The sequence below is a fragment of the Oncorhynchus kisutch genome, unplaced genomic scaffold (assembly GCF_002021735.2).
Source record: "Oncorhynchus kisutch isolate 150728-3 unplaced genomic scaffold, Okis_V2 scaffold4006, whole genome shotgun sequence".
Taxonomy (NCBI): domain Eukaryota; kingdom Metazoa; phylum Chordata; class Actinopteri; order Salmoniformes; family Salmonidae; genus Oncorhynchus; species Oncorhynchus kisutch.
In genome coordinates this window covers 9,802-17,500 of record NW_022265951.1, presented here as the reverse complement: position 1 = coordinate 17,500, position 7,699 = coordinate 9,802, and the positions used below count along the sequence as shown (strand labels likewise).

At 44.3% G+C, this 7,699-nt stretch overlaps 1 pseudogene; it reads right to left on the bottom strand.

The window, feature by feature from the left end:
• The window catches only part of LOC109885475 (secretagogin-like), a 24,026-nt pseudogene extending 21,089 nt beyond the window's left edge, over positions 1-2,937 (bottom strand).
• Positions 2,938-7,699: the final 4,762 nt, after the last annotated feature.

Sequence of the window (7,699 nt, the reverse complement as noted above, 5' to 3'; positions counted from 1 at the left end):
TCTCTCTCTCATCATGCCTATAATAATGCCTTGTAATTTAAGCTTATGTGAATCGTTTGTATAACAATGTAATTAAATCTACTTTCCTTTAGTTTTCCATTCTCATACCTTTCTTGATAGCTTGTTACTGTAACTCAACCATAGTCTCTTGCGTGGTACTAAATCCCCTTTATGGAGACAGAGATCAGTTTGATAGCCTTTGATCATATTCATTTCATAGTCTTATTTCGTGTTGTATATAAAGTATATATATAATATGCATGTCAAATATTACTTCACTAGAGATACACTTCGTAACTAATTAGCTGTGTACATACAGTGAGAGCAGGAACAAACACAAATAAATGACATTTCCCAGACATGTAGGGGCCAGCAGCTTCCCAATAACACAGAGGACATAAGTCTGTTCTCAATAAATGACGTGTCCCAGACATGTAGGGGCCAGCAGCTTCCCAATAACACAGAGGACATGATTCTGTTCTCAATAGTATTATGTTCCTAACCAGCTGTTGACCTTAAGCATAATGACGTCCAATTTAAGTGAACATATTGACCAAGCCGTGTGTCCATGGTCTTAAGGGCAGGAACAGGATGATCTTTAGTGCAAGACTGAAAGCAAAGTGAAATACAGACAAATTATGTCATTTATTGCGGTCGGGCAAGTTGAGCTCTGAGAACGTCTTTGATGATCACAGCCAAAATATAAAGAATTCCAGTATTGATCTTTCTGATTCCTCTCGTATGTGTAAGTGAAAGGCAGGAAATATATTTCCCTTCGGCATGTAAAGAGCTCATTTACATTTTTTTTGTTGAGGCAAGTGATTATAATCTTCTAGGAAACCAAAAACTTTTCCTGATTTGTCCTTTCAGACTTTAATATCAATACTTCCTGTTTATATGACAGACAATGAGATGAAAACTGAGCACAGACGTCATTGGTCTTCAGACTACCATGTGGTGGTCCGATCAAATGTATTTGAACAACATCACAACAATATTGATATATTTTATTACACATCCGCAGGAGCCAATAAAAACAACATCACCATCACAGAAGCCCTTCTCAGTGCTGAACATGGCCTCTCTCTAACCACCCACTGTGGAGTAGCCAGAACATCAACGAGATGTCCCAAATGGCGCCCTATCCCATTTATAGTGCCCAATTGACTCTGGTCAAAAGTAGTGCACTATATAGGGAACAGGGTTCCATAGGGGTCTGGTCAAAAGTAGTGTACTATATAGGGAATAGGGTCCCCATAGGGCTCTGGTCAAAAGTAGTGCACTATATAGGGAACAGGGTTCCATAGGGCTCTGGTCAAAAGTAGTGCACTATATGGGTGTGGCCGATGTGAAATGGCTAGCTAGTTAGCGGTGGTGCGCGCTAATAGTGTTTCAGTCGGTGACGTCACTCGCTCTGAGACCTAGAAGTAAGTTGTTCCCCTTGCTCTGCGGCTTTTGTGGAGCAATGGGTAACGATGCTTCGTGAGTGACTGGTTGATGTGTGCAGAGGGTCCCTGGTTCGAGCCCAGGTTGGGACGAGGAGAGGGACGGAAGCTGTACTGTTACATAGGGAACAGGGTTCCATAGGGCTCTGGTCTAAAGTAGTGCACTACATAGGGAACAGGGTTCCATAGGGCTCTGGTCTAAAGTGGTGCACTATATAGGGAACAGGGTTCCATAGGGCTTTGGTCAAAAGTAGTGCACTATATAGGGAACAGGGTTCCATAGGGCTTTGGTCAAAAGTAGTGCACTATATAGGGAACAGGGTTTCATAGGGCTCTGGTCAAAAGTAGTGCACTATATAGGGAATAGGGTGCCATTTGGGACACATATCCATAATTGCGTTTGCTGATGCCTGTAGCATCCTAATGTCATCCTTGAGCCCATCTGGACAGCAGCTCAACCCACTCAGGAAAAAGACAAACACATAGTAAAAGGTTGAATAGAGCCGTTGTTTGGACAGAGCTGTAACTAAAGATACGTTGCCCTTTGCTGCACAATTACATGGGAAACGTACCGGCTGTTTTCCTGTATCAACCCATAGTTCTATTTACTTCTCAATCATCAGCAGCCCGCCATCGAATCGTTGTATTCACTCAACTAGACCAAGATGCACATTGATGGACTGTAAATACTTTAGCACAAAATTAAAATGTTGTTGGCAATTACCCATAGACGCAACAGTGGCACACCACATTATACAAGAGGAAGTGCCTTTAACACATTGTAGGCTGTAATAGAGGAACTTCCGATAACACTTCCGAGGACCAGTGAGACATATTTAGAAGAGGATATTTATAATAATAATAATAATAATAATGTATGACGTTATGCGTCATTTATAAGGGGGCACACTAGTTTCTGGCAGTAACTCGCAAATAGACAAAAATGCACCTGCTGCGCTTCAAATGTGTTGCGCGTTATTAGGTTGCTAATGAAATCGATAAAAGATAAGAGGGAAAAAGATATGTACTTACCTTCGGACTTAATTTCGTCAACATGTGACGGAAGAAGTGATCCAACTCCTTCCCCTCAATGTAACCATTATCTGTAGAAACATTAACAACATTTAAAATACTCTTCTCATACGTTTTAGAATACATTTTAAACGTTTTCTTGACATAAATAACATGGGTTTTTTTTGCAACAAAAATAACATATATCAAGTTAGGAAACCATAGCTCGCATGGTTAGGTTATAAAATTAATAATTCTCACCGTCTGCATCAAAGTGTTGCCAAATCTCCAGAAAACCAACAGCATCCAAGTGCTCAAAAGCGCAGTCCATTGTAATAAACAGGAGTGTAAATGATATCTCTTAATACGGTTTATGATAGTTCAGGTGATAGCCTACTGTCTCTGTATCCTTGTGGAGAGTCTACTCTGCACTAGTTCAGTGCAACGTATGGGTGCTTTTCTTGACGTGGCCCGATCAATTCTCCAAACCTCACCTCCTTATATGGAATAATCTGACTTCACCATGACGCGGTGTAGAAGGAATAGAATACAGGATGGACGAACGCATTTCGACTGCAGAGACATTCGAGAGTTTGGGCAACTTTTAGAATGTTGAATATTTTTCTAATTCTAGGCATTCGGTTGCATTGTTTAAATATTCCACATGTAAAGTTAATGGGGAACTAACATGGCTGCCATAGAATGTTGAATATTTTTCTAATTCTAGGCATTCGGTTGCATTGTTTAAATATTCCACATGTAACGTTAATGGGGAACTAACATGGCTGCCATAGAATGTTCAAGTGTTATGTAAATGTATCATCACGCAGAAACCGCATTGGTCTAACTGTCTAAATACAGTGGGGCAAAAAAGTATTTAGTCAGCCACCGATTGTGCAAGTTCTCCCACTTAGAAAGATGAGAGAGGCCTGTAATTTTCATCATAGGTACACTTCAATTATGACAGACAATGAGAAAAATAAATGCACCAGATTTGCTAGTTCTTGCTGTGAGATGTTACCCCACTCTTCCAACAAGGCACCTGCAAGTTCCCCAACATTTCTTGGGGGAATGGCCCTAGCCCTCACCCTCCGATCCAACAGGTCCCAGACGTGGTCAATGGGATTGAGATCCGGGCTCTTCGCTGGCCATGGCAGAACACTAACATTCCTGTCTTGCAGGAAATCACGCACAGAACGAGCAGTATGGCTGGTGGCATTGTCATGCTGGAGGGTCATGTCAGGATGAGCCAGCGATGGTGGTTTCGGCCCATTAGCGATGTTGTTTCCAGTTATGTCTGATGAGGACCTGCCTGACAACAGGCCTACAAGCCCTCAGTCCAGCCTCTCTCAGCCTATTGTGGACAGTCTGAGCACTGAAGGAGGAATTGTGCGTTCCTGGTGTAACTCGGGCAGTTGTTGTTGCCATCCTGTACCTGTCCCGCAGGTGTGATGTTCGGATGTACTGATCCTGTGCAGGTGTTGTACATGTGGTCTGCCACTGTGAGGACAATCAGCTGTCTGTCCTGTCACCCTGTAGCGCTGTCTTAGGCGTCTCACAGTACGGACATGGCAATTTATTACCCTGGCCACATCTGCAGTGCTCATGCCTCCTTGCAGCATGCCTAAGGCACGTTCACGCAGATGAGCAGGGACCCTGGGCATCTTTCTTTTGGTGTTTTTCAGAGTCAGTAGAAGGCCTCTTTAGTGTCCCAAGTTTTCATAACTGTGACCTTAATTGCCTACCATCTGTAAGCTGTTAGTGTCTTAACGAACGTTCCACAGGTGCATGTTCAATAATTATTTATAGGTCATTGAACAAGCAGCATGGGAAACAGTATTTAAACCCTTTACAATGAAGATCTTTGAAAGACAGGGTCCTGAAAAAGGGATGTTTCTTTTTTTGCTGAGTTCATATGTAACTATCCTCCCTCAAGCGTCTCTAGCGGTCAAAATGCCTCTTCAGAGCTCAATTTGGCCTCTGTGTGTTTCTGGAGGCACCCTCCATACGGCGCCTCCAAACACATTTTCAGATCAGGAATAAAACTTAGCTGTGTTTTGTAGCTTTCAGTTTGTGAGGTGTTTGTTGCTTTTACTTGTTGTTCTACTGCTCTGCCGGTATGTCTGTCCGCATATCTATCTGTCTGTCTGTCTGTCTGTCTGTCTGTCTGTCTGTCTGTCTGTCTGTCTGTCTGTCTGTCTGTCCGCATATCTATCTGTCTGTCTGTCTGTCTGTCTGTCTGTCTGTCTGTCTGTCTGTCTGTCTGTCTGTCTGTCTGTCTGTCTGTCTGTCCACATATCTATCTGTCTGTCTGTCTGTCTGTCCGCATATCTATCTGTCTGTCTGTCTGTCTGTCCGCATATCTATCTGTCTGTCTGCCCGCATATCTATCTGTCTGTCTGTCCGCATATCTATCTGTCTGTCTGTCTGTCTGTCTGTCTGTCTGTCTGTCCGCATATCTATCTGTCTGTCTGTCTGTCTGCCGGTATGTCTGTCCGCATATCTGTCTGTCTGTCTGCCGGTATGTCTGTCCGCATATCTGTCTGTCTGTCTGTCTGTCTGTCTGCCGGTATGTCTGTCCGCATATCTGTCTGTCTGTCCGCATATCTGTCTGTCTGTCTGTCCGCATATCTGTCTGTCTGTCTGTCTGTCTGTCTGTCTGTCTGTCTGTCCGCATATCTGTCTGTCTGTCTGTCCGCATATCTGTCTGTCTGTCTGTCTGTCTGTCCGCATATCTGTCTGTCTGTCTGTCTGTCCGCATATCTGTCTGTCTGTCTGTCTGTCCGCATATCTGTCTGTCTGTCTGTCCACATATCTGTCTGTCTGTCTGTCTGTCTGTCTGTCCACATATCTGTCTGTCTGTCCGCATATCTGTCTGTCTGTCTGTATGTCTGTCCGCATATCTGTCTGTCTGTCGGTATGTCTGTCCGCATATCTGTCTGTCTGTCTGTCCGCATATCTGTCTGTCTGTCTGTATGTCTGTCCGCATATCTGTCTGTCGGTATGTCTGTCCGCATATCTGTCTGTCTGTCTGTCTGTCTGTCCGCATATCTGTCTGTCTGTCTGTCCGCATGTCTGTCTGTCTGTCTGTCTGTCCGCATATCTGTCTGTCCGTCTGTCCGCATATCTGTCTGTCTGTCTGTCCGCATATCTGTCTGTCTGTCTGTCTGTCTGTCTGTCTGTCTGTCTGTCTGTCTGTCTGTCTGTCTGTCCGCATATCTGTCTGTCTGTCTGTCTGTCTGTCTGTCTGTCTGTCCACATATCTGTCTGTCTGTCTGTCCGCATATCTGTCTGTCTGTCTGTCCGCATATCTGTCTGTCTGTCTGTCCACATATCTGTCTGTCTGTCTGTCTGTCTGTCTGCATATCTGTCTGTCTGTCTGTCCACATATCTGTCTGTCTGTCTGTCTGTCCACATATCTGTCTGCCTGCCTGTCTGTCTGTCTGTCCGCATATCTGTCTGTCTGTCTGTCTGTCTGTCTGTCTGTCTGTCTGTCTGTCTGTCTGTCTGTCCGCATATCTGTCTGTCTGTCTGTCTGTCTGTCTGTCTGTCTGTCTGTCTGTCTGTCTGTCTGTCTGTCTGTCCACATATCTGTCTGTCTGTCTGTTTGTCTGTCCGCATATCTGTCTGTCTGTCTGTCTGCCTGCCTGCCTGCCTGTCTGTCTGTCTGTCTGTCTGTCTGTCTGTCTGTCTGTCTGTCTGTCTGTCTGTCTGTCTGTCTGCATATCTGTCTGTCTGTCTGTCCACATATCTGTCTGTCTGTCCACATATCTGTCTGCCTGCCTGTCTGTCTGTCTGTCCGCATATCTGTCTGTCTGTCTGTCTGTCTGTCTGTCTGTCTGTCCGCATATCTGTCTGTCTGTCTGTCTGTCTGTCTGTCTGTCTGTCTGTCTGTCCACATATCTGTCTGTCTGTCTGTTTGTCTGTCCGCATATCTGTCTGTCTGTCTGTCTGCCTGCCTGCCTGCCTGTCTGTCTGTCTGTCTGTCTGTCTGTCTGTCTGTCTGTTGCCTGTCCTATCTTGCTCTGCATGTGCTCACTGCTCATTGTTTGTCTGGATTGTAATTGTTTTAGTAACCTAGCTGTTATTAGGTTATTACCCGCAGGGACTGCGGTTGAAAAGTGTCTGTCTGGCTAAAACGGGCACTTCTACTGAAACGTTGATTAACGTTCACTGTCCCTGTAAAAAATATATAAAATAAACTCCAAGTGCTACATTCACCCCTCCAACTTACTGAACAGCGACCCCTGGCGTTGCACTGTTGTCACGAACCGGCTCAAAGCCCGTAACAAAGGGAGACAACGTGGAGATAAGGAGTAACAAAATATATATTTATTAACTAAAGCAACTAAGGAAAATATACAATGGTGTGTGTAATCAGTAATCAGTAGTGTAAGTGAGTGTTTTGCATGAATGTGATAATGCAGGGTGTTGAAAGGTGCCAAAGCAAACAAACAAAAGGCCACCAAGAACCACAACACAATCTACAAAGGTGTCTGCATGGAGAGAGTCTCCTCCATGAATCAGGAAGAGGTCTATTTATCCTGGGACACACCTGGCCCAGGTGTTTCCCATGAAGCTGACGACCCTCCCAACTCCGCCCACCGGCATCCTAATAAGGAAACAAGAACAAAGACAGAATACGGCAGACAGAGTGGGAGGGTCGTCACACTGTAGATCCGGGGTCACGGCATCACTTTGGAGGACGTCACACTGCTGGCCTAGGGAATACCACTTTACTCCGGTTTGGCCCATACCTGGCTCGAACCCGGGACCTCTGCATGGGAATGCATAGAACTCATATTTACTACTTGAACTACTGGAAATGTCCACCTTCCCATTTAGGAATGCAGCATAACCACGTCCCCAGGCTATTGCGAACGGCAAGACGGCCTTAGTGGGAGTGAATAAAATGTGGAATTAAAAAGCAATCAACTTTGTAAACAAAACATCCATTGAATTATTCAAGTAACTGTCTTAGAGGTCTTTTCTTTCCATCACTCTCCTGTCATGCTAATAAACCTGACATTCTGTCTAATTCTCCTGTCATGCTAATAAACCTGACATTCTGTCTAATTCTCCTGTCATGCTAATAAACCTGACATTCTGTCTAATTCTCCTGTCATGCTAATAAACCTGACATTCTGTCTAATTCTCCTGTCATGCTAATAAACCTGACATTCTGTCTATTTCTCCTGTCATGCTAATAAACCTGACATTCTGTCTATTTCTCCTGTCATGTC